The sequence below is a fragment of the Rattus norvegicus genome, chromosome 15 (genome assembly GCF_021556685.1).
Source record: "Rattus norvegicus strain SHRSP/BbbUtx chromosome 15, alternate assembly SHRSP_T2T, whole genome shotgun sequence".
NCBI lineage: Eukaryota > Metazoa > Chordata > Mammalia > Rodentia > Muridae > Rattus > Rattus norvegicus.
In genome coordinates, this window is record NC_141548.1 from 11,685,524 (window position 1) to 11,711,589 (window position 26,066).

The following is a 26,066-nucleotide window of genomic DNA, read 5'->3' on the forward strand; positions in this document are numbered from 1 at the left end:
ACACCTCAGTGACAAAGATAGACTCTACCATAGAGCAAAAGGTGGGAAAAAATTTCCAAGCAAATGGTTCCAAAAAGCTGGAGTAGCCATTCTAATATTGAATAAAATCGACTCTCAACCAAAAGTTATCAAAAAATCTGAGCAAGGACACTTCATGCTCATCAAAGAAAAAAATCTACCAAGTTTAATGCTCAATTCTGAACGTCTATACCCCAGATGCAAGGGCACACACATTTGTAAAAGAAATGTGAATAAATCCCAAAGCACACATTGAACCTCACCCAATAATAGTGGGAGACTTCAAGACCCCACTTTCAACAATGGAGAGATCATGGAAACAGAAACTAAACCGAGACACAGTGAAACTAACAGAAGTTATGAACCAAATGGATTTAGCAGATATATACAGAACATTCCACCCTAGAATAAAAGTATATATCTTCTTCTCAGCACACCATGGTATCTTCTCCAAAACTGACCATGGAGTCAGATGCAAAACAAGTAGCAACCAGTACAAGAGGATTGTAATAATCCCATACATCTTATCAGATCACCAAACACTAATAAGCTGGTCTTGAATAACAACAAAAACAGCAGAAATCCCACATACTCATAGTAACTGAAAAACTCTCTACTCAGTGATAATTTGTCAGGGAAGAAATAAAGAAAGAAATTAAAGACTTTTTAGAATTTAATGATAATGAAGGCACAGCATACCCAAACTTATGGGACACAGTGAAAGCAGTGCTAAGAGCAAAACTCATAGCTCTGAGAACCTCCATAAAGAAACTGGATAGAACATATACTAGCAGCTTAACAGCACATCTGAAAGCTCTAGAACAAAAAGGAACAAATACACCCAAGAGGATAAACAGCAGGAAATAATCAAACTTGGGGCTAAAATCAACCAAGTAGAAACAAAAGAACTATACAAAGAATTAGCAAAATCAGGAGCTGATTCTTTGAGAAAATCAACAAGATAGGAAACCCCTTAGCCAGAGTAACCAGAGGGCACACAGATAGTACTCAAATTAACAAAATCAGAAATGAAAAGTGAGACATAACAACAGAAACTGAAGAAATTAAAAAAAATCATTGGATCCTACTACAGATTCCTATACTCAACTAAACTGGAAAATGTAGATGAAACAAATGATTTTCTAGACAGATACCGGGTACCAAAGTTAAATCAGGATCAGATAAACCATTGAAGCAGTTCCATAATCCATAGAGAAATATAAGCAGTCATTTAAAGTTTCCTAACCAAAAAAGTCCAGGACCAGATGGTTTTAGTGTAGAATTCTATCAGGCCTTAAACGAAGACCTAAGACCAATTCTCTTCCAACTGTTCCACAGAATAGAAACAGAAGGAACACTACCTAATTTGTACTATGAAGCTGATACCTAAACCACACAAAGATCCTTACAAAGAAAGAACATCAGACCAATTTCCCTTAATATCAATACAAAAATACTCAACAAAATTCTCCCAAACAGAATCCAAGGATATATCAAAATGATCATTCACCATGAATAAGTAGGTGTGATGGTTTGTATATGCTTGGCCCCGGGAGTGTCACTATTAGAAGATGTGGCCCTGTTGGAGTAGGTGTGTCACTGTGGATGTGGGCTATCAGACCTACTTCCTAGGTGCCTGGAAGTTAGTCTTCTACTAACAGCCTTCAGATGAAGATGTAGACCTCTCAGCTCTGCCTGTGCCGTGCCTACCTAGATTCTGCCATGCTTGATGATACTGAACTGAACCTCTGAACCTGTAAGCCATCCTTAATTAAATGTTATCCTTTTTAAGTGCCTTGGTCATGATGTCTGTTCATATTAGTAAAACCCTAACTAAGAAGGAAGTTGGTACCAGGAGTGGGGTATTGCTGTGATAGGCCTGACCATGCTATTGTTTGGAAGAATGTGGATTTGGCAAGCTGTAGAATGCTTTAAACTGGGCTTAATGGGTTATCCTAGTAGGAATATGGAAGACTTTGTTGCTGAACGTGATTTGAACTATATAGACCTGACCCAATAGATTCCAGTGAAGAAGAATTTTAGAATGTGGCCTAGAGACTATTTTTGTGGAATTTTAGTAAAGAATGTGGATGCTCTTGTCTGAAGAGTCTACCTAAGTCTAAGGTAAAGAGATTTATATTAATTGCAATGACAAAGGAAGTCTCAAAAACATCCAACCAAGACTTTGTTCTATGCTTAATCTCATGAAGACTGTTTTGAATAAGCATAGCAAGCTTAGAAAGAAAAAAATATAAAATATAAGGTCCAAGTATTAAAGGGACATCAGTAAGTGAAATAGAACTGAATCCTATGTTTTAAGAGAAAACAGAATATGAAATTTGGGGGAAAGATCCTACCCAGTGAAATTTAGATCCAGGCATGGTGATACTCACCATAAACATACAGACACACATAGAGATATATACACAGAGAGACACACACATACACACAGCCATACACAGACATGCACACAGATAAATAAAAGTACAGACACACACACTTACATGCACCACAGATATACAGACACACACACACATACATATGCATATACACACACACACACAAACCAAACATACTCAGAGACAGACAATGACATAAACAGAAACACACATACACACACATACACACACACACACATTCATGCACTATAAACATACAGATACATACACATACAGACATACAGAGAGAGTCACACACATTGACACACACAGACACACACTACATATAAACAGACACAATATAGACAGACATACACATACAGGCACACATACACACCACAGATATAGACACACACACACATAAACACAGAGAGACAGACAGACACACAGAAACACAGAGACAGACAAACACCTATGCACACTACAGATACACACACATACTCACTGAGACAGACAGGCACACATACAGAGACAGACAGACACACACACACACAGTTCCTGCTCACTGATGGTGAGAACTAGTATGGTTATAAAGATCATCCTCCCCAAATTACCATGATCTGTAATGGATTCCTTATGGAAGAGCACCAGAAATCTTGCCAGGCATGTCATCCTGATAACTTAGAAAAGACAAGAAGGGGTGTTGAATTTTGTCAAATGCTTTCTCAGTATCTAATGAAATGATCATGTGGTTTTTCTCTTGTGTTTGTTTATATAGTGGATCACATTGATGAATTTCCATATATTGAACCATCCATGCATTCCTGGGAGGAAGCCTACTTGATCATGATAGATGATCATTTTGATGTGCTCTTGGATTCAGTTTACAAGAATTTTTTGAGTATTTTTGTGTCAATATTCATAAGGGAAATTGATCTGAAGTTCTCTTTCTTTGTTGGGTCTTTGTGTGGTTTAGGTATAAGCATAATTGTGGCATCAAAGAAGTAATTGGGTACTGCTCTGTCTGTTTCTATTTTGTGGAATAGTTTGGACAGCATTGGTATGAGGTCTTCTATGAAGGTCTGATAGAATTCTGCACTAAACCTATCTGGTCCTGGGCTCTTTTTGGTTGGGAGACTTTTAATAACTGCTTCAATTTCTTTAGGAGTTACAGGGTTGTTTAGATGATTTATCTGGTCCTGATTTAACTTTGGTACCTGGTATTTGTTTAGAAAATTGTCCATTTCCTCCAGTTTTTCCAGTTTTGTTGAATATAGGCTTTTGTAGTAGGATCTGATGATTTTTTGAATTTTCTCTGATTCTGTTGTTATGTCTCCCTTTTCATTTCTGATTTTGTTAATTTGAATACTGTCTCTGTGCCCTCTGTTAGTCTGGCTAAGAGTTTATCTATCTTGTTGATTTTCTCAAAGAACCAACACCCCTTCATGATAAAAGTCCTGGAAAGATTAGGAATTCAAGGCCCATACCTAAACATAGTAAAAGCAATATACAGCAAACCAGTAGCCAACATCAAACTAAATGGAGAGAAACTTGAAGCAATCCCACTAAAATCAGGGACTAGACAATGCTGCCCACTCTCTCCCTATTAATTAAATATAGTATTTGAAGTTCTAGCCAGAACAATTAGACAAAAAGAGGACGCCAAAGCAATACAAATTTGAAAGAAAGAAGTCAAGGTATCACTATTTGCAGATGATATGATAGTATACATATGTGGCCCCCAAAATTCCACCAGAGAACTCTTAGAGCTGATAAGGAACTTCAACAAAGTGGCTAGATATAATATTAACTCAAACAAGTCTGTAGCCTTCCTCTATTCAATGGATAAATGGGTTTAGAAAGAAATTAGGGAAATGACACCCTTCATAATAGTCACAAGTAATATAAAATAGCTTGCTGTGACTCTAGTAAAGCAAATGAAGGATCTGTATGAAAAGAACTTCACTTCAAGTCTCTGAAGAAAGAAGTTGAAGAAGACCTCAGATGATGGGAAGATCTCCCATGCTCGTGGATTGGCAGGAATAACAGTAAAAATGTCTATCTTACCAAAAGGTATCTACAGATTCAATGAAATCCCTGTCAAAATTCCAGGACAGTTCTTCACAGAGATAGAAAGAGCAATTCTCAAATTCATCTGGAATAGCAAAAATCCCAGGGTAGCAAAAACTATTCTTAACAGTAAGAGAACTTCTGGGGAAATCACCATTCCTGACAACAAGCTGTACCACAGAGCAATAGTGACTAAAAACAGCACTGTAGTGGTACAGAGACAGACAGGTAAATTGATGGAATAGAATTGAAGACAAAGAAATGAATTCACACACCTATGGTCACTTGATCTTTGACAAAAGAGCCAAAACCATCCAGTGGAAAAAGGACAGCCTAGTCAACAAATGATGCTAGCTCAAATGACAATCCACATGTAGAAAAATGCAAATTGATCCATTCTTATCTCCTTGTACAAAGCTCAAGTCCACATGGATCAAAACACTTAAAACTAGGTACACTGACTCTAGTAGAAGAGAAAGTGGGGAAGAGCCTCAAGCATATTGGCACAGGCGAAAATTCCTGAACAGAATAACAATGGCTCAGGCTCTAAGATCAACAATTTACGAACAGGAACTCATAAAATTGGAAAGTATCTGCAAGGCAACAGACATGGTCAACAGAACAAAATGGCAAACTATAAAATGGGAAAAAATCGTTACCAATCCTACATCCAATAAAGGGCTAATATCCAGTATATACAAAGAACTCAAGAAGTTAGACTCCAGATAACCAAATAATCCTATTTAAAAAACGGGATACAGAGCCAACCAAAGAATTCTCAACTGATGAATCTTAAATGGCTGAGAAATGTTCAATGTTGTTAGTTGTCAGGGAAACGCAGATCAAATGACCCTGAGATTTGCCCTCACTCCAGTCAGAATGGCTAAGATCAAAACCTCAGGTGACAGCAGATGCTGGCGAGGATGTGGAGAAAAGGGAACACTCCTCCATTGTTGGTGGGATTCCAAACTGGTACAACCACCCTGGAAATCAGTCTGGTGGTTTTTAAGTTCTTCAGAAAACTGGACATAGTACTGCCTGAGTACACAGCTATACCACTCATGGGCATATACCTGAAAGACACTCCAACATACAACAAGGACACGTGCTCCACTATGTTCACAGCAGCCTTATTTATAATAGACAGAAGCTGGAAAGAACCCAGATGCCCTTCAACTGAGGAATGGATACAGAAAATCCATTTATACAATGGACTACTACTCAGCTATTATAAAGAATGACTATGAAATTCATAGGAAAATGTATGGATCTAGAAAATATCATCCTGAGTGAAGTAATCCAGTCACAAAAGAACGCACATGGTATGCACTCACTTTATGAGTGGATATTAGCCGAAAAGCTCAGAATACCCATGATACAACTCACAGACCATATGATTTCAGCTCAAGGAGATGGAAGGCCAAAGAGTGGATGCTTCATTCCTACTTAGAAGAGGGAGCAAAGTAATCAAAAGAGGAAGAGGGAGAGAGGGGCCTGGGAGGGAGAGGAAGAGGGAGGGAGGGGCCTGGGAGGGAGAGGAAGAGGGAGGGAGGGGCCTGGGAGGGAGAGGAGGAGGGAGGGAGGGGCCTGGGAGGGAGAGGAAGAGGGAGGGAAAGAGGGGGGCAGGATCAGGTACGGGAGGAGACTGAAGAGAAGTACAGAGGATCAGGGAATTGAACAGAGGTGTGTAGCAGTGGGAAATAGGGAACTGGAGGTGGCCACTAGAATGTTCCAAATGCCAGAAATGCAAGAGGCTCCAGGACCCAAAGGGAAGGACATTAGCTGAAATACCCAAGAATGGAGAGACAGAACTTGTAGAGATCATATCCAGACGTTAGGCATGGCCCTGTTTGAGGGTCCTACCCATCTCAAAAATATTAACACAGAATTGCTCCTGTCTGAAGGAAATGCAAAGACAAAGAGTGGAGCAGAGACTGAAGGAAAGGCCATCCAGAGACTGCCTTACCTAGGAATCCATCCCGTCTGCAGACACCAAATCTAGGTACTATTGCTGATGCCAAGAAGCACTTGCTGACAGGAACTGGGTGGAGCTGTCTCCTGAGAGGCTCTGCCAGAGCCTGATCAATACAGAGGTAGATTCTCACAGCCACCCATGAGACTGAACACATGGACCCCAACGGAGGAGTTAGAGAAAGGGTTGGAGAATCTGAATTGATTTGCAACCCATAGGAAGAACGACTACATCAACCAACCAGACCTTCCAGAACTCCCAGGGACTAAACCACCAACCAAAGAGTACACATGGACAGACCCATGGCTCCAGCTGCCTATGTAGCAGAGGATGGCCTTGTTGGGCACCAATGGGAGGAGAAGCCCTTGGTCCTGCCAAGGCTGGACTCCCCAATGTAGGAATGCTAGGGCGGTGGTGAGTAGATATGGGAGCTCCCCAATAGAAGCAGGGGAGAAGGGTGATGGGATAGAGGGATTTGTAGAGGGGAAACAGGGGAGGGGGATTAACATTTGAAATGTAAATAAACATAATAACCAATAAAAGACGAAATAAAAAAAAAGATACTGGCTATGTGCTTATGTGAATTTCCTTTATTATGTTTAGGTTTGTTTCTTTTGTCCCTAATCTCTCCGGGACTCTCAGTATGAAGGCACTGCTGAATTTTGTCAAAGGCCTTTTCTACATCTAATGCAATGAGCACGTGCTTTTTGCATTCTGGTTTGTTTATATGTTGGGTCATGTTATCAATTTACATACGTTGAACCATCCCTTATATCTGGGACAAATCCTACTTGATTATGGTGAATGACCTTTTGGATGTGCTCTTGGATTTAGTTTGCAAGCATTTTATTTTTGTCTCTGTGTTCATAAGGAGAATTGCTCTGTATTCCTGTTTTTTTTTTGTTTGTTTGTTTGTTTGGTTGGTTTTTTTTTTGTTTTTTGTTTTTTTGTTAGAACATTCGTTACCTGGTTTGGGTATCAAAATAACTGCTGCCTCAGAGAAGGAACTAAGCAGTGTTCTTCCGGTTCCTATTTTGTGGAATAATTTAAAGTCTAGTATAATTCTGAGCTAAACCCATCGAGCATTGGGATTTATTTGCCTAGAAGCTTTTAATTACTGCCTCTATTTAATTAGGAATTATAGGTCTATTTGAATTGTGTATCTGATCTTGATTTAACTTTTGTGTTTGTGTATTGAGAGTAATTTTTAAAATATTTATTCATTTATTATGTGGTGTGTGTGTGTGTGTGTGTGTGTGGGTGTGGGTGTGGGTGTGTGTGTGTAAATAAATCTTTTAAAAGAGAGTACACTATTGTTCTCTTCAGACACACTAGAAGAGGGCATTGGATCCCACTACAGATGGTTGTGAGCCACCATGTGGTTGCTGGCATTTGAACTCAGGACCCTGGAAGAGCAGCCAGTGCTCTTAACCACTGAGCTATCTCTCCAGCCCCAGGAACTTTTAAAGCTGACACTTGGGAATAGATCCCCAAGTGTTGTTAAAATACATTCTGCTTTCAGACAATCAGTAGCTCCATCACCTTCTATGATGCTGGGATCTGAAGCCATGAACTCCACAGACTTGGAATACCTTTGTGAAGTTTATATTTGATAGCTTTACTTGGACATTAATGTAATGCTAATAGATGCCCTACGGGTGCCTGCAAGAGAAGCAAGGGGTTACTGAGTTTCTCACATGTAGGGTTTGGTTTTACATATGTAAGGAAAGCAGGTGTCTGTGGTTGGGAGATGGAGAAGGATGGTAGGAGAGAGTCCTTGTGGTGTTCTAGTAAACCACAAACCACTTCAGCTTTACTTCTGTGACTGATGGCACCTCTGAAAACCCTCTGTAGGACAACTGTACTGTCTGAAACCTTGAACTGTACGCTACTTCATTGTGCCCAATGTGTGTTTTGTACCCTAACCTGGTACTGATGTGTGCTGTCCAATGAATCCTATTTACCACATCCACAGCAGAACAGGATAGACTGTATCTCATACTCGTAGTCCAAGGGGAAAAATGGAACATGTGATGTGTGAGGAGTCTTATGGAAGGTGTGTTAAGAAATACCAATCGGACAAGATGGGCGGGACTCCAAAGGCATTCAAGTGCCGTAGTGATGATACACCGTCCTCTGATATACATAAAGTGGAAAAATCATGGATTAAAGACTTTTCCTTGGCATTGACTTCCACGGCCATTTCCATACGAAGAGAACACCAGTTTCCTGAATTGTTGAGCCCATAGACTCAGCGCGAAACATTCCAACTAAAATAAACCATTTTGAGGAAACTTAAAAAAGGAAATCCCTTTAAAACTGTCATTTTAAAGGAAATTGGATATAGAAAGAGAGGATTGTATCCCGTGCATGTTTTTAAGCTAGGCACTTTCTTTGAAAGAAAGCAAAATAGATTTGTAAAAGTATGGAACGGCATTTTCAAAGTCTTTTTCTTGGTGTCTTCTTTGGCAGGCTCAGTGTGCCAGGGGACAGCGTAGCTGAGCAGGACAAACATGCTGACAGTGGTCCCAGTGATTGCTGGTGCGGAGGCTCTCCTGAGATAGGAGGATACTTGAGTGAGGACCTGTCACAGGATGCAAACAGGAGTAGAGGATTCCAGCAGTGACCCATTCAGTGTAAATATGGAGCTGTTCATTGTCCCTCAGGTTGCAGGTGTCAGAAGTTTATGTCCAACTCTCTTCGCATTGGGCAGAACACCCATTCCCAAGACTGTGTCACTTTCAATTATCCGCCTACAGCTGTCACATCCATCAGCTAAACTTGCACCTTCACCCCCGAGGCAGAGGGGCCCATGCTTTCAGGTGGGGCTCTAGCCTCAGACAGTTAAGTAGAGAAACCAGCAGCAGCATGACGACTGGGAGCCTAGGTGCAATCTCCTCTTCTGCATTGAAAAGCCCGACTCACTTCCTTGGCCATAGAGGCTGGAAAGAGAAGAGGAAGATGGCAAGTTCTTGCTGCTTGACTTTTCTTACACTGTTCTCATAACCTCTAAGGTTAAAAGTTCCCTTCCCTGCCATCTTCTTCCCTGCCCTCCAGCTCCTCCTGTTTGCCCCTTCCCTTCCCTTTCCTCCTCTTTCTTTCTCTCCCCTTTCCTCCCCTCCCCTCCCCTTCCCTTCCAGTCCCTTCCCTTCCTTTCCTCTCCCTTCCATCCCTTTTGTCCTTTTCAGGACTTTCTTTGCTTGTATATACTGAGAAATTTTATTAAATCACAATCCAGTCTTCATTACTCATTTCCACTGGCATGCAATTATAGTCATCGAAGTGATAGAGTGTCATATCTAAATACCTGTGTATAAAAATGCAATGATCAAATCAGGGTAAATTTAGCTATCTATAAATTCAAACATTTATCTTATCTTCATGGTGGGAATATTAAAAAATCCTCTCCATTGGCCATTTTGAAATACACAGATTAATTATTGCCTGTTATCATTATCCGTATAACAACCTGTAGGAATGTTATAAACATGCCTCCTGGAATCCAGAAGAAGAGGCTCAATGAGAGGAAGCCACAGAGGGTAACGAGAGGATGTGGGTAGAAGAATACACTGCATCTCTGTAGAAGATTGTCAAAATTACACAGTCATGTCTGCTATTCAGATGTGGCTCTATATTCATTAGCCCTGCCCCCTTGCTCTACCAACCTCCTGCCTACCCCTCTCCATGAATTCTGGGAGCCACTATTCTACTCATTCTATTCTCTACTTTATTGAGATCAACTTCGTTAGTTTCCACATATGAGAACATGAGGATTTATGTTCTTGTGTCTGACTTATGGCTTTGATCATAACATCCTCTTGTTCTGTTCATGTTGCCATCAATAATTATGTAATTATTCATTACGTAATTTTATATGTGCCCCCCCCCCTGTTCGTTCTATGCTCGATATGAGGGTGCTAGCTCTCTTGGCTACTGAGAGTTGGGACTGGGCTACTGAAACCTCCCACATCTTCCTTCTCTGCACTAACACTGCCCCTCTTCTTCGGTGCCCCAACTTTTGTATTCCACAGAATGGTCCATACTTGCTTCTGCTTGAGGCGCTGTTCCTTGGGTGGGGCTTACCCCTCCCAGTTGGTGCCTGATATGCAGAACGAGAGAATTCCATATTCAAGTAGATAGGCTCAGAAGTCGGTTCAAGTACTCTAAAACCCGCTTTGGTAGTTCTGCAATGGTTACCACCTCCTTCCAAACCCCAAGGTCCATTGCTTTCCATCACTCAGACATTGTCTCTTCTTTGAAAGTCAGCTCTTGGATTACTGGAACTTAAGGAAGTGCTATTTCTTTAGAAATTTATTCCTCTTGGGCAGGTGTTTACCAATAGATTATTCAGAAAAGCAATCCAAATGTCCAGCTCTCCTTACACAGTTAGAAACCATTAGAGGCTTCACTGAGATCCCAATACTCCTATGCAGGGTCAGTCCCAAAACAACTTGCTGGGAACTTGAGACCCCAGTTTACTCCTCTTCCCCATTCTTCCACCCCTCCACCCTTCCAATGCCCTTACTCTTGTCTCCTGAGAAGAATTTCTCAACATTCCTCAAGATTTGTCACTCAGGGTCTGCCCTGGTGGAACTTAGGTTGGAAAACCCACCCTGGCAGCCTGCTGGGTAAGTGTTCACTCTACAATCACTACTGCCCACCCTGTTACAACTTCCTTTTTGGTTTATTCCAGAGGCAGAGTGGCTATGAATGCTTCTCTCTCCCCTCCTCTTCCTCCTCACTCCCTCTGACCCTAGCTTCTTACTACACATTTTTTCCCAGTCTTTCCCTTTCTCTTGCTTCCTTGATAAAATAAACCTCACCTCCACTTCTAGCCTTCTCTCAACGAGCACTGAGGATCATGGTTAGTTTCTGTTCTTGGACAGATCATCTTGATAACAATCAACGCAAGTACTTGATTTCTTATCCCCCCAAAAGAGGTGCAGGATTTGGCCCAGTGTTTGGAGAAGGGAAATGGGCAGGTAGGAAAAGGGGAAGTTACGCTTTCTGAGTTAGAGACTGACACGCTTAGCAGTAACTCTGTAAACTGATGTGTCAAAGGTAGTATCTGTAAGTGCCTATTAATGGTAGCTGTTGCTCTCATTTTCTTGTTGCATGTTCAGGTACATCATGCTTCTTTCTACCACTGACTGTAGGCCAAATCCATATCCAGTACCTGTGGTGGCCGCAAGTACCCTATGGGCTCCCACTCAAATGACCATCAATTTATCATACCTGAACCCAGAGGAAGAGGGTTGAAAGGGAAAGCGAACGGAGAAACGGAGGACGGTGGGAGAAAACATAACGAAGGGGTAAGGCAAGTGATGGGTAACTTCTATTAAGTTTTATATTTTAAACCGGGCAAGAGCTGGGAAACGAAAGAGATGGCTCCCCTTGTCTTGGATTCTCAGCATTTATGAATGAAAGTGTTTCACATCCCGGTGGCTCTCCCTTCAAAAGGTCTCATCCATTACTGGGATAATGATTTTCCGTCTGGACAACAGCATTGCCAAAGGCCTATTACAGAGGCCACATAAAGTTAAAAAGACATTACGAAGAAAACTGTGGTTCATGCCGACTTTTGCTAGCTCTTTTCCAGAGATGATTGCCTGGTGCCGACATGTGTTTATTACACTTAATAATGTTTACATAATTCTTCCTTGAGCTCATTAGAGCTGTCAGATCAAAAGTAAATGTGCTCCTCTCTCTGTTTATGTCTAAAGACTTTACAGTCAATAAAGAAAGATGAACGACATCCAGGGCGTACTCAATCTGCTCCTGAGCCTTACAGAAGGTGCTAAGTTAAGCTCTGTGTTGGGCAGCTCCTGGGTTCAGACAGGCACAGGAAGAAGGACTGACTTTCCTACGCCCCTTTCTTAGCCAGCCGGTTTCTAACTTTACTACGCTCGGGGGAAACCCTCCTTCCCAGCGTGCTGAAATATCCCCAGCCAGCACCAGCTCACAAATATTCAGATTCAGTAGGTGCGGGGTGGAGTCAGCGATTCAGCTTTCTATGGGGCTCACAGGTGATACAAGGTCCGCACTTGGCAGCAAAGGTGCTGATTTCAATTACAATGCGCTCCTTTGTTGGGTCAGGTGATACCACTTGGCAATTTGGGATGTCCTAGCCAGTGGCATCAATGGCAGTAGTGACGGTAGCACCCGAAGCAGCTCCAAGGAAAACCCACCAGCTAGCTTGGAGCTGGCGGTAAAGAGCCAGCGTGGGGAGGCGGGGTCTGGCGCCCGGAGGCGGGGCCTGGCGCTCGGGGGCGGGGCACAAAGGCCGGGGCTCCCGCTGGTGGCTGGTGGCGGCGGCGGCAGGGGCTGAGGGCACAGCCAGCGGGCGGCGCGCCGTGGACTCCCAGCAGCCCGCGAAAGGTAAAGCCAGGAGCGAGCTCGCGAGCCTCCTGCCCGGTCGCTGAGGTGCCAACCCGGAGCGTCCCGGGTCACAAAAGCCGTGCTTAGGTGCCTGGGCATCTCTGTGTGGCATAGGGGCAGTGGCTGCCCAGCGGGGGTTTGGCATGCGTGGCCCTGGGTCCGGGGCTGGAGGAGTGGGGTCGCTGCTGACTCCCTAGCCAGGCTAGGCTGTCCTGACTCGGAGGCAACTTTGCGCAGCGCTCCTCTTCCAAGTTCCCTTTATTGCCATTGTCTTAGCGCCTCCAGTCTCACCAGCTCCCCGGACTCCAGCTTTGTTCTCCCGCGGTCTCCAAGGGTGTGAACCTGAGAGACGCTGGCAAGTTGCACCTGCTGGCCCGCTGGGTTTGCATCCCTAAGGGGTGCTGTCCAAAGCTCACTACCTTGAGATGTAGTGCCCACCTGAACAGTGATGATCGCTCCTTGAGGGTCTGGACCCGGAGTCCAGGCATAGCACCTCTGGGTTGTACTGATTTGGGACATGCGAGGGATCCAGAAAAAGTTTGGGGCATAGTCTGGGTCTAAAGAACTGGTAGCACGAGTTGGAGAGAATGTAAGACGCTAGAGGATGAGCAGAGAGAGCAGGACCAGGACGGAGCCCTGGAGGCTGTAGCTCTGAGCCTGGATCTGTGACTGATATAGGTGCTTGGCCACAGCTTGCAAGGTGGCTTGCTGTAAGAGGTGTAAACGGAGGGTGGTACCAGGATTGTATTAGCGCCCTGCATTTGGATATTTTGGAAGAACAATGCAAGGGGTACCTGCCTATACCCTAGGTCCCAGAGCTGGAAATATGGCAGAAGTGGTGTGTGAGGGATAAGTTTTAGCTAGCACTAGAATTGGCTTTGAAAGCGAACAGGTGATGGTGACAGAAGACGCATATGTGCCCGTGTGTGTGTGTGTGTGTGTGTGTGTGTGTGTGTGTGTGTGTGTGCCTTTTGTGAGAGTGTGAACACAAACGAGTGGCGATACTGCGAAGCTGGACCAAAGGAGTACCCTCTCCCTGCCTCCTTTGCGTTTTTGACAGCTTTTGAATTCTGAGCCATTCTGTTTCAGGCTCTGACAGGGGAGAGGCAAAGTGAAGGAAGGTCTTAGAATAGAGCTTCCGAAAAGACACACTTGGAAGACCCTAGGCGAGCTTCTGCCTGTGTGTACACGTGAATAGACCAGGTCCTTTCCCTGCCAGTTCCGGAGAGAACACTGACAGGAGAGGAGGAAGACAGGTGCCCAGGGGAGAAGAGAGCTAGGATTTGAAGCATAAGCTGAAAAATTATAAATTGACTTTTAAAAGAACATCAGAGAAAGAAAAGAAAAAAAAGATGAAGCCGACATTGCAGTGGCTATGGCACAATAAACTTGATTATTTCCAAAGGTGTTTTACAGAGTGGTGTTAAAGTAAGTCTGAAATCCTCTTTAGAGTTTATGACTGGTTTTAGGCAATCCCTCTGACACATCTTTCCTGCACCTATCCAGAAAAACCTTCGAGTGCCAAGGAAGAAGTAAAAGTCATATACGAAAATAAAGCGTAGCTAACTGAAGTTTAAATGAAGCTTTGAGCGGGATTAAATGGCTTGTGTAACTGCTGGGTGTTGTTAAAGTACTGTCAGGGTTATAAAATAGCCAGACAAAAATAAAGGAAAAAAATAATTGTAACAAGAAAATGAAGGCTTTCTAAGAACTTCAGTAATGAACACATAACAATTGATGGTATGATGCAGTAATTATTTTCGTATTTACGCCATTAACGATTGTAATTTAACGTTAATGTCCTGGTATTTTATTTCTTCTCATTTGCAGACAAAAGCACATCTGAGACACCATCAGGGAGTAATTTGGTAATATAAAGCATGAATAGAAAACACTAAACCATGCTCAGAACTCTGACAACATAAAGCGTGAAACAAAATAACCTCATTTGCTGTTTATTATCTGCCTTTAGAATTCTGTTTACCATCATTTGCATAAGTGAATAGCTAAATTGTATAGTATATCCTGTTTTCAAGGAAAAGAAAAGATACTTGACACTTATACTGGGAGGGTAGGGGGGGTACAAACCTTAGGAGATTATCCTTCCGGTCAGCATGAAGACATTGTAATTTTCATAAGATTTGAAGCTTCCTAAGGAGAGTGGGATCGTAGATTAGGCCAACCATAGCCATAGCTGTTTTATTTAACCTCACTCAGATCATTTGCCTTGATGTGCATTTAAGTTGTCGATGGACAGACTTTATACCCCTACTCTAGCTAATCTTAGGTAAACCAACCAAGTATTAAGAACACATATTACAGCACGGAGCAATTGTGTTGGGACTGTAAAACTCCTTTCTGCTCTTCAGAGTTTCCAAGGACAGATCATCTGGAGGTAAAGGCAGATGACTTTTGGAAAACACTCAAGTCGAAATTCAGCAGACATTTAAGTTATTAACATCTCAAGGGAAAAAAATCAGCATTCACTCATCTTAAAAATGATCGTGAATTATCTTGACCTTGGAATATTTGTTATAACTGCCTTTACTCATATGATAAAGAGAACAATTAATAACTGTATTAAAAGGCCTCTGAAGTACATGCCAGGAAAACAGCTGAGCCACACATGTGGTAGCTGGGAGTGATCAGTCAATCACATGAATGGCTTTGTAAAGGGTCCATTTATCTTGGCCAGGCACACACAACACCACAGTGATTGAAGGGGCCTTTCCTTCCCCGTGCAAACATGTGGGTCTCGTGTGAGACAACACTGTAAATTCAGCCTTACCTAGGAATGGATTCCCTGTGAGGACAAGAACCTCCTATGTGTATTTAGGAACAGAGAAATATTAAAAGACTACATTGTTCACCGTGGAGATGGTTATATGTAAGACTGGAGCAAGTTCTTACCATTTTACTGCTAAGAAACTTGGGGGTACAGTGGTGTGAATGAAGAACCCTTTGGGTCAGTGCTCTGTCACTGCACTCACCATCACACCAGCATCTCTGTGTCGTTACTGTTATATTTTATGTGTTCTGCACGGTGACCAATTTCTCTGCATTCTCTTCATTCTTCACAGAAGCCCTACAGGAGTCCTTTAGTGTTCTTAAAAGGCACAAATCTGCCTTTGTGTCACTTTACTGATTCTTGACACATTCCTTGATCCGGTGAGCAGTGCTGGAAACCAGGGGTTGAACTATGTACTAGGGATTTAAAGTCGCAGTACTTCAGAGAAGTGGGTTCTGTAATCTATATAAGTACATCCTGCCGTTTTTAAAGACAACAGAGATAGATATGTGGGTAAACAAACACAGTTGAATATTTGCAATGCATCCTGGAACTCTGCAATGCAAAGGGTTGGGTTCTGCTCCCTGTCACCCAAACATGTTTTGAGCTAGTCTGCATGAGGTCTGTCCTGCTCCCTGCCTTACTGTAGTATGCTGTCCGTCAGCACGCCATGCTGTGTTCTCCATCCACCACCCACAGAGTCAGCTTCTGCTGAGATTTGCATTGGCTGCTGGGAGCTACTGAGGTGATAAAGCAGAGCAGTTGAGACCTGTTTCCTCGGAGGCATGCATGGGACCTGTTCCTGCATCTTGTCCTAAGCAATTCCCTTCCCTGCCTTCTGTTCTCTTTCCACCTGTATGAGGTAGCCTGCTTTTCCCCATGTCCCAGCCATGATCTTCGCATCATCATGGGCAGGGCTACCCAAGGATACTGACTGAAACTTGTGGAGCTGTGTGCCAAAAGACGTCATTTCTCTTTTAAGTTGATTTTTCTCAGTATTTTCTAATAGTGACAAAAGGCTGACTCAGAAAGCTCACTTTTATCTTTTATAGAAAGGACATTAGATAGTTTTGCCACCTTAAAAATGAGATTAACATAATCATAGTGGTGGATGAACTATTTTTTTTCTGTCTAGGTAAACATAGTACATTTGGCCAAGAACCTAATTTTAAAATATAATTAAGAGACTGTTGTATGGCTATTACATATTGGCATACAGATTCGTTGGCAGAGTAGAAATAAAAGCCAACTGATGTGAGGAATGTCATCCCTGTCTGTACATCTGTAGCTGTTACTTTACTCATTGTTGGGACAAGAGCAAGTGAAGTTAGGAAGGGTGTACTTCACTCACAGTTGAAAGGTAGCAAGGAGTCAGTGGGTTGTAGGGACACAGCATAGTAGTCAATCTCACTGTAGCCATGGTCAGGAAACAGAGAGATGTAAATGCTGGTGCTCAACCGACTTTCTCCTCAGGCGGTCAAGCAGGCAGTTAAGATCCCGGATTATGGAATAGTGCCACCTACAATGAAGATGGTGGCCCTCCCTCCAGCATCCTAATCTAGAAATCCCTCAGAGACAGGACGAGGCTTTGCTTCTAGGCGATTCTCGAGGCAATCACATCAACAGTACTCATGGCCACAGTGTCCAAGCCAGGGCTTTGAGTTGTGCCCACCTCCCCTTCTTCTGGAGCAGGCCCTGTTCTTAGGCAACAAGTGTCCTGAGAACATTTTACCTGTGTGCTGGGTGTCAGTGATGTAGACAGTCTCATTGAACGAGAGCAATGAGATGACATTAGGTTAACCACACAAACAAGTGTCCTGGCTTCATTCAGTGATGTCACTGCAGCCCAGATCGAGAGCTCTATCCCAGCTTCCTAGAGTCACAGGTCACCGGAACCACATACCTTGTAATGTGCTGTAAGCAGCTTCCTACCCTCTGCCTTTGCCTCTGCACAGCCCTGGGATGCCTGTCACCTCCTGATCTTCCTCTAGTTCTCCTCCTCTCTTCCTTTTCTTCCACTATGCTTCCTTAAGTTTCCTCCTAGTGTCTTTCTTTTATCAGTCTGGTGCCTCCACCATTCCTACTTTCCTTATCTTCTTTTTTCATTTTCATTCTCCACCATCGATGTTAGAGAAGAACAAACCAACAACCAACCAAACTCGAGCAAACAGACCCCGACAGATCTGGCGAGCGTTTGTCCTGGCCCTTTTGTCTTCCAGGCCCCCTCTGCCACTGTGCTTGTGTTTCTTCTCCTGTTGGGGGTCTTTGCCAATATTACTTATACCTTATGTCCAGCAAAATAAAATTCTTTTCTTTTCCCTCTTCTGCTAATTAATAATGCATAAGATATAGAAGAAAAGAAAGGAAATTGACACTGATGGATGTGTCAAAGCAAGGCTTTGGAAACTTTTTGTACTCATGACTTGCTTTCAAGAAACCTTCACAGGACTCCATGTTTGTACCTGTATAAACCAAGCTACCAGTCAAATAGTTACTAGTAACAAACCGTTAAAAATTGTTTAAATTAAATTCCTTTGTACACAGACAACCTTGCCACCTATCAAAGATGAAAATGTTTTCATACCGATGAGATAGATATTTAAATATTTATTTTTACGTAAAAACTAAATCTTGGGGGCGGGATATTTGATTCTGCAGGACACAGGGAATCTTCAATATTGTACAGAGTTAATTGATGTTTTGATTTTATACCCAGCGCTGAGAAGATTCTTTCACATAAATGTAGTACAAAGTGTCAGATTTATGTTTAAGGCCATTTCAAAAACTGGAAAACTTGTTCTAATTCTGAGACAAGTTTCACTGAAGATCTTTTATGACACTTAGGCCAGTAAGTCCTGCAGGAATTTTGTTTGCGTGCGCACACACACACATCAATATTGTGGTGTCCAACCTTTTTGTGTGGTCATGCATGTACAGGTTCATGTATGCTCGTATACATGTGGAAGTGGAGGCCAAGGGTCCACACTGGTCCTCCGAAAGTTCTCTGCTTTTATTTTTAGACAGGGTCTCTTTTTAAACATAAAGCTTCTTAATTCAGTTCCTCTGCCCAGCCAATGGGCTTTAAGGATCTGCCTGTCTCTCCCTCCCCTCTCCCCCAGCACTGGGGAAACAAGTACCAGATGCAGCCAGGACTCCTTGTACATGGACAAGGGAGAGCTAAACTTTAGGTCCTAGTGCTTGCATGCAAGTCCTTGGCTAACCAAGCCAACTTCCTCAACCCCCCAATAATCGTTTGTGAAATCAAATCTTCAAATGCAATATGGTGCAAAGTTATACTAAATTTCGATGCTTCTATGGTAAGAAAGAAAGTAGGAAAATATGGAGGGGTCTTCACCCCATGTTATTAAACCATCATGCTTCTTTAGAAACAGACAACTCAGTGCATATAAATATAGTGAAGAAATAGCAATTCCTAATGTATATAGTTTCTCACCTGAGCTGAGCTGTTCCCACAGCATTAATTCTTGCTGCATGGTTTAATGTGTGCTCAGTGCAAAGTGCATAAGTCATGAGTTCAGCGCCAAGACCGTAGTAGAGTCGCATGAAGCAACAGGGTGAGTGCCGCCAGACATGCTTGGCTTTATTGCACATTTTGTATTGCTAAGCATCCAGAAACCTCTTACTGTTGTCAATTTTTGTGACTCCCTCCCAGTTACGTGACCCTCCTATAGGGTCGCAGCCCATAGCTTAAGGAACTGTGCTCTAAAATGATTTTCCTCCAGTTAGCAGTTTTCGCGGTCAGGTAACAAGCCAGGCAAAAAAAAAAAAAAAAAAAAAAAAAAAAAAAAAAAAAAAAAAAAAAGCAACATGCTGGGTTCACCTGCCATTTGGAAAACGCATGCTCATCTTCAGAGATAGGGTTAAAATTGAATAATGACCTGGATGATACCAAGCAATAACTGTTGAACACTGGCTGGGTGCCAGATTCTGAGGTAGAAGACCGAGACCTGCTATTTATCCTGTAGGTGACCTGTACTGTACAAAAGTTGATGCAGACTGAACCAGTTAACTGACACGAGCCAGGGTTGCAGAGCTAAGAGGATGTGAGTGCAGCTGCTTTCTCTCCTTCAGCATAGGCTCCTAAATGCATATGCGGTCATGGAGAGTCCCAAAACTGCAGTGGCTCTATTAGTGTGAGCGCACATCAAGTAAATGACGGATGGTCATAATGGCTTTCACTGGTACTGTAAGTTTAAGTTTTCACGGTGCTCAGTTCAAATGGGTAGACCTGAAAGGTGAAATTTCTGCAGGAAAATGTGGCACAGACAGCTCACGGTTGACACTCTGGTGTGATTACTTAAAACACCCGAAAACCAGGGAGATTTACCATGCAGGATGATGTCAGCACCCATGGATTTGTTGAGATTCCTGCAAAACCTTTTCATTTTCTCTGAAGACAATGCACTTTACAGGTTTGGATAATAAATGTTTACATAATTTGTTCCTTGAGAGACTGAATGGTAGATAACAGTGGGTATGAGCTGGAAAGGAAAGTGATGATTCTGAGTAGGAGATATGAGCAGGGGGATGAACAAGGTAACGATGCTAGTAACCTGGGCAGACAGTGATGTAATCCTGTGTTCCTTTGCGGTGGAAAAGCACTCTGATCCTGCTCTCAGGGAGGGCCTGGAATGAAAGAGAGGAGAGTTGACCAGCACACTGAATCTCTTTCTTCCAAAGGAACCCTACTTTTTAAATAAAGTTCATTAAGGAACCTAGTTTGCTTCACAGAAAAGCCCAGGAAGGAAAGGACATGTTTGTAGCTCGTCTGTTTGTAGCTCGTCTGTTTGTAGCTCGTCTGCTTCCTGAATCACAATCTCATGTCTACCATTGTCTCATACATAGCTCAACTGGTTTTATTAAAGTGATCATCTCTTGATGAAATAGTCTCATTTCACTCTCCCTGAGAGCCTTTCACTATAGCCACACCGTATCCGCAAGGCTCTTCCTGAGTTGGGAATGTATGTATGTATGTGTGTATGTATGTGACCTTGAGGAGCGACTGAATGGAATAGTGAATTTTTATTGAGGAAGCCAAAGAATATGCAAGGTCCTTAATGATGCTTATCAAGTATGAAAAGGTAGGTGAGATTTAATGGAGATATTAGAGTTAGAGAACAGAAGAGCAGGGATATAACTGATGAGGAATTGGGAAGTAACGCATCAAAACTGCTGAATGCATATCTACATTCAACATTGCTGGCTTATTTATTGGTTCTACAAGTCTGTAGTGATTATCTACTTGTATTAGGTATCAGTCTAAAGGTTGGCTGTTAATCAGAGAGGAAGAAGGCACACTCATTGTTCTTGTGAGGCTGACAGTCTACTAGGAAATAGATTATAATAGACTTAACAAAGAGAACTATAATTTGAGACAGAATTCTGGGAAGAAAACATCACCATATGGCTTATGTTTCTCACTTTATGTATTAGTGTTTTTAGTTGAATGGATGAATGAATGGGTTTTCTTTTGAAGCAAAGTCATTCTCTGCATTTCAGGTTTGCTTAAAACTCCATGTTCTCTTGCCTCAACCTCCCAATTGTTGGGATTATAAGTGTGTGCCACCATGCTGGGATCAAAGAATGGTTCTTGAGTGAGCCAGGGAACATCTAACAGTAATTAACATTAACAGTAAATCTAACATTTACTGACTGGTCCTGTACACGTTCACTCAGATAAGAGACATAAGTATAGTTTGTACAGTTCTGTCTGTGTGCACACACAATCATTCCTAACAACTTTCTGTAAGTGGAATAAGTTTTAGTTTAAATAAGTAATGTTCAATAATTTAAAAATATTACTGAAAAACAATTGACAAGGGAAGACACCCCCCAAGTCAGTGGCTTTCCCTGTATTTAATTTTATATTGTTCTAGTTCACTTTATCTTGTTATCTAAAAGCAACTTGGGGATGAAATGGTTTATTTAAGTTTACACTTTTGAGTTACAGTCTCTCACTGAAAGAAGTCAGGGCGGGAGCTGAGGCAAGAATTATGGAGGAACACTGTTTACTGACTGGGCACACTTCCTGGCTCATGTTTAGGAAGCTTTCTTTCAACTCAAACCCACCTGCATAGAGCTGGTACCGCCCACAGTGGGCTGGGCCCTACTATATCAATTAGCAATCCACATACTCCCCCATAGCCATGACTCAGGCCAACCGGATGCAGGCAAGTCTTCAATTAGTGTTTTCTTTTGCCCAGGTGATTTTAATTTGTACCAAGTTGACAATAAACACTAACCAGAATATATAATGTATTAAAAGTTTCATTGTTACACTATTCATTAACGTTGACTTTTGACTACCAAAGTGGTCAGGGCAGGGGAAGATGTCTTTCTTTTTGCCTTACAACATGAACATTTAGTATCACACCAGGCAATGCTGACAGTGATAAACTGAAGTCCCTCCAGTTTCATGAGATCATTCATCAGTTTGTGTCTTAGCACCACATTTTTTCCCTGTGCATTCTTTTTCTATTTCTTTGTTCTAACAACAATAAAAATGAGTGGATTCCAACTCACAGTGGTTAGCTTAAAAGTACCAACAGTTAGCGATATCATACCTCACACTGAGGCAGAAATAATGACTGGGGTCAATGAGACAGTCCAAGTTAGATCCCATCTAAGGGGAGCTCTTGGCTGTGGGGCCTGAGTTATTTTTATCACACTGATGTAGCAAATAAAGCAAACTTAGTAGTTTCAATCACTGCACAGTTCTTATTTCGAAGTTAGGCTTGGCTAGATGCTCTGGATAGAGTTTTATTAAGCTACAACGGGGTCACCAGCATACACTTTAAGGGAACACCAGCATACATTTTTAAGGGAAAAAATAAGTTTAAGGGAAATTAGAGATACACATGACACAGGTGCTAGGAACCAAACTCAGGTTTTCTGGGAAAGCAGAATGTTCTCTTTGTCACCGAATCATTTCTCGAGCCCTGTCAGCAGGAAATTTTATCTGGAATCATTCTGAACTGTTAGAAACATACCCTTGATTTAAAACAGTAGCCATCTTCCAGGACAGTAATGTTGGGTGTGATGGTTTTTCTTGGTCCTTAACTTGAATACCTCTGGAATTAACTAAAATTCAAGTGTCAGGGTATACCTGTGAGGGACTTTTTTTTTCTTTCAAATAATTCAAATAGGAAGATGCACTTTTAATCTGAATCTTACAAGGTGGGAAAGTCCACCTTTAATTTCTTTCACATCTTCTGCTGGCAGCCCATATAAAGGACATGGAAGACGGAAGCTTGCTCTCCTTGCCTGATAGCTTTTGTTTTCCCTGGCAAGTCCATTATTTCACTGGCATTAGAGCCTGGTTCTTCAGGATTCTGGCATATACTGAAGACCAGCTCAGACATCCAGCCTTGTGGACTGAAAAACTAACTATTGGTTTGTAGGAACTTCCATTGGTAGACAGCCATTTTTTGAGTAGTTGAACCACAGCCTATAAGCCATTATTTCATATATTTTATCTAATAAGTTTCGTATACATCTATAATATACATATCTAATAATTGCATATATATCAATATATAAAGCTTATTAGACATTTTTGATCCCTCCTACTTTTGCTTTACATTTGCTCTACAACCATGGAAAAATCTTTACTCTGTAAGGACAAATGTAAAATTGGTCCGCCTAGGTATTTCAGGAAAATCTCCCGTTGTAAGGTTGATTGTTGACTAACTTTATGTCTGAAGCATCCTCTTTTCTGTGTGTGATGATATATTCACATGAATGAAAGATGAGGTCCACAGGCTGCTCTAAATAGGGGCCATGATGTCCACTCTGGAATGCAGGTTGACTGAGAGGAGTGCTTATCTGGAAACTTCCATGAACACTAACTCTGTTGTAGCGAAAGCTTTAACATAAATGGCTGTTCCTTGTGTCTATCCTGGAATACTTTGAAGATATATCCTGGTATTTGTGGGACTAGTGCAGACATAGTTTCTTTGTTAGTTGGGGTCTCCAAAAGGGAAGCCTCATGTCACGGATTGGACATTTAAATGCCTTCAGGAGCATTTGGGGACCATTTCAGCCCAGCAGTGACTAACATAAGGGATGTTTTCAAAATCTGGATTGTGGGTGAGTCTGGAAATCAGTGTGAAATTTCCAGGATTTTATATGCCAACTAAATCAAAATTTAAAATATATAAAAACCCAAACTAACTAAACTTAGCTTTGTGTGTTGCACGGCAGTTAACAATGTATGGTTTTACGTGTACTGATAAATGCTTGAAGTCAATGGAATTGAGTATGACAGAATATGCTCTATTAGTACTGATGAAAGCATTAAGCCAGTACAGTGAGACCAGGAAGCCTGTGGCTCTACCTCCCTGATATGAGCCTGTGACTTGAGTGTTCTAGTTATCTGTGGTACAACCACAGGACAAGGTGGATACTGTACAATAATAATGTTCTTGAATATTTAACCTTACGGGGGTACTGAGGATTCCGGGTGGAAGTTCTTTTTCAGACTTACAGTACCAGTGAGCTCAGGATAGAGGTTGATGAGCAAAAGAAGAGTTTGGAGAAGAGAATTGCAAATGTCGAGAGTTATAAAATTACTCTTTAGAGCTGAGGCTGACTTGACTTTATTTAATTTAGCTTTATTTTACTTAAGACTGACTTAAATAAAAAGACCATTTTACAAGGTGCTCAAAGACCCAGAAAATCTATACTAGGTATCAGCCCTGAGGTGTATAGGCTACCACTGCTTGTTTGTATTTGGTTGAGTGGCTCTTGTTGTTTTACAGATACGATTTTGCTGTGTATCAAAGGCTGGCCTCATGATTGTGGTCTCCCTGCCTCGGCTTCCCATGTGCTGAGAGTGCAAATGTGTGGAACCCAGTGAACCTCATAAGGTTCTGTGGGTGACTTGGAGGCCTCATGGTTGAAAATACAGCTCTGAGCCGATCGTATTGGACTTTGATTGGAGTTCTGACATTTGGTTGATAGCCTTTGGCCAGGCTGCTTTACTTCTGGAGACCCTTTTCCCCTTTATGAAATGGGATGATTCCTGTGAAGATTCACTCAAAAATATCTTGAACCCACATGCTATTCTTCTTTCCATTCCATGAGTCCACGTATGAGCACCTAGCAGCTTACCAACTCCCATCAGTTCCCATGCTATGGACTGGAAACTGCCCGAATGCTGTGACAGAGGAAGCTTGGACCTCTGGCTTAATGAATGAAGCTGTAATGGTATCAAAGAGCAACCCAGATTCTAGGTTGAGCTCACATCTCTTCTCCAGCCATTGGCTGCCATGAATAATGCTGTGTTTTCATGGCAACGGTTTTGAACTTGGTGCCTAAGGATCCAGATGCCGGTTTCCTTTTAGAATATTCCAGCCAAGCCGTGCGGGCATGGGAAATACACTCAAATCCTCTGAGCTTTAGATTCCCTTTGTATGAAACAGAACACTAAGTTTTCTAAGTCACTGTGGGCTGGAAAGTATTGCCTGAGGCAATGCCTATAAAATGGTTTTTAAAGCTTTGGAATCCAAATGGTTAGTACCTGCTCCTGCCCCTACTGGGCCATTTTCTTCAGTCTGGCAGCAGCAAGAGGAACCAAATGGGAAGATGACCTAGAAGGCTTCTCCATTATTCAATAAATATGCATTGAGCATTCATCTTTTTCCAGCTATAGTGGGCATGGGGATAAAGGCAGAGCAAGTATTCACATGTACACTACACAGTGCATAACCTCCTGGAAGCCATGTTTCAGCTGGGCATTCAAATGCCACCATAACACGGAATGCTCACAGTTGCAGGTGTTTGCACATGGGAAAGTGGGGGAGTAGTAGCACGGGGAGGGGAGCCTGAAGATACTCTAATTGAAGTGTCGCTAAAATATATTTCAAGCCGAGATGAGTATCGGGAAACAGGGAACACATCCAAAGCAAAGAGATATTTTTTTATTTGTTTTCTATATTACACTTCAGTTATTGTGATGCTAATTAATATAGTAATTCTGTGGAAGTCCAAGTCTTCCTGCCTAAGATGATATCACCAAAAATGTTACATAAAATTTAAAAGCTACAGCACTCTCCAATAGGTCATTTCCTTAGCCATTCCCCAGGTTATAGCATCCCTGTATGCCCAATTGCATATATGATGGCCTCCAGCCAAGCATGTGGCTGGGTGTTTGTCATTCATCAGAGATGGCACTTAAATTACTATTTTTTTTTACTTTTTTTCAGAGCTGAGGACCGAACCCAGGGCGCTAGGCAAGCGCTCTACCACTGAGCTAAATCCCCAGCTCCGAAATTACTCTTCCTGTAATTGTTTAGTCCGATGGCTGCAGTCAATCAGAAAGCCCTTGTTTAATTTAGACTATTCTGGAAGGCCCGTGGTAGTCTGGGTGACTGTAAAATACCATCTACTGTGAAGTTACTTTGAGAATTAAACATTTATCCTGTTCATGTGGTATTTTAGC

The 26,066-nt window shown here is 42.1% G+C and overlaps 1 protein-coding gene across 1 annotated transcript in view; it reads left to right on the forward strand.

Annotated features, from left to right (window-relative positions):
• The first annotated feature begins 12,699 nt into the window (after positions 1–12,699).
• Positions 12,700–26,066, forward strand: part of Rarb (retinoic acid receptor, beta) — a 644,731-nt gene continuing 631,364 nt past the window's right edge. The window contains exon 1 of the mRNA XM_087584950.1: positions 12,700–12,816. The gene's annotated coding sequence lies outside the window, so the exon portion shown is untranslated. The remainder of the gene's footprint in view (positions 12,817–26,066) is intronic.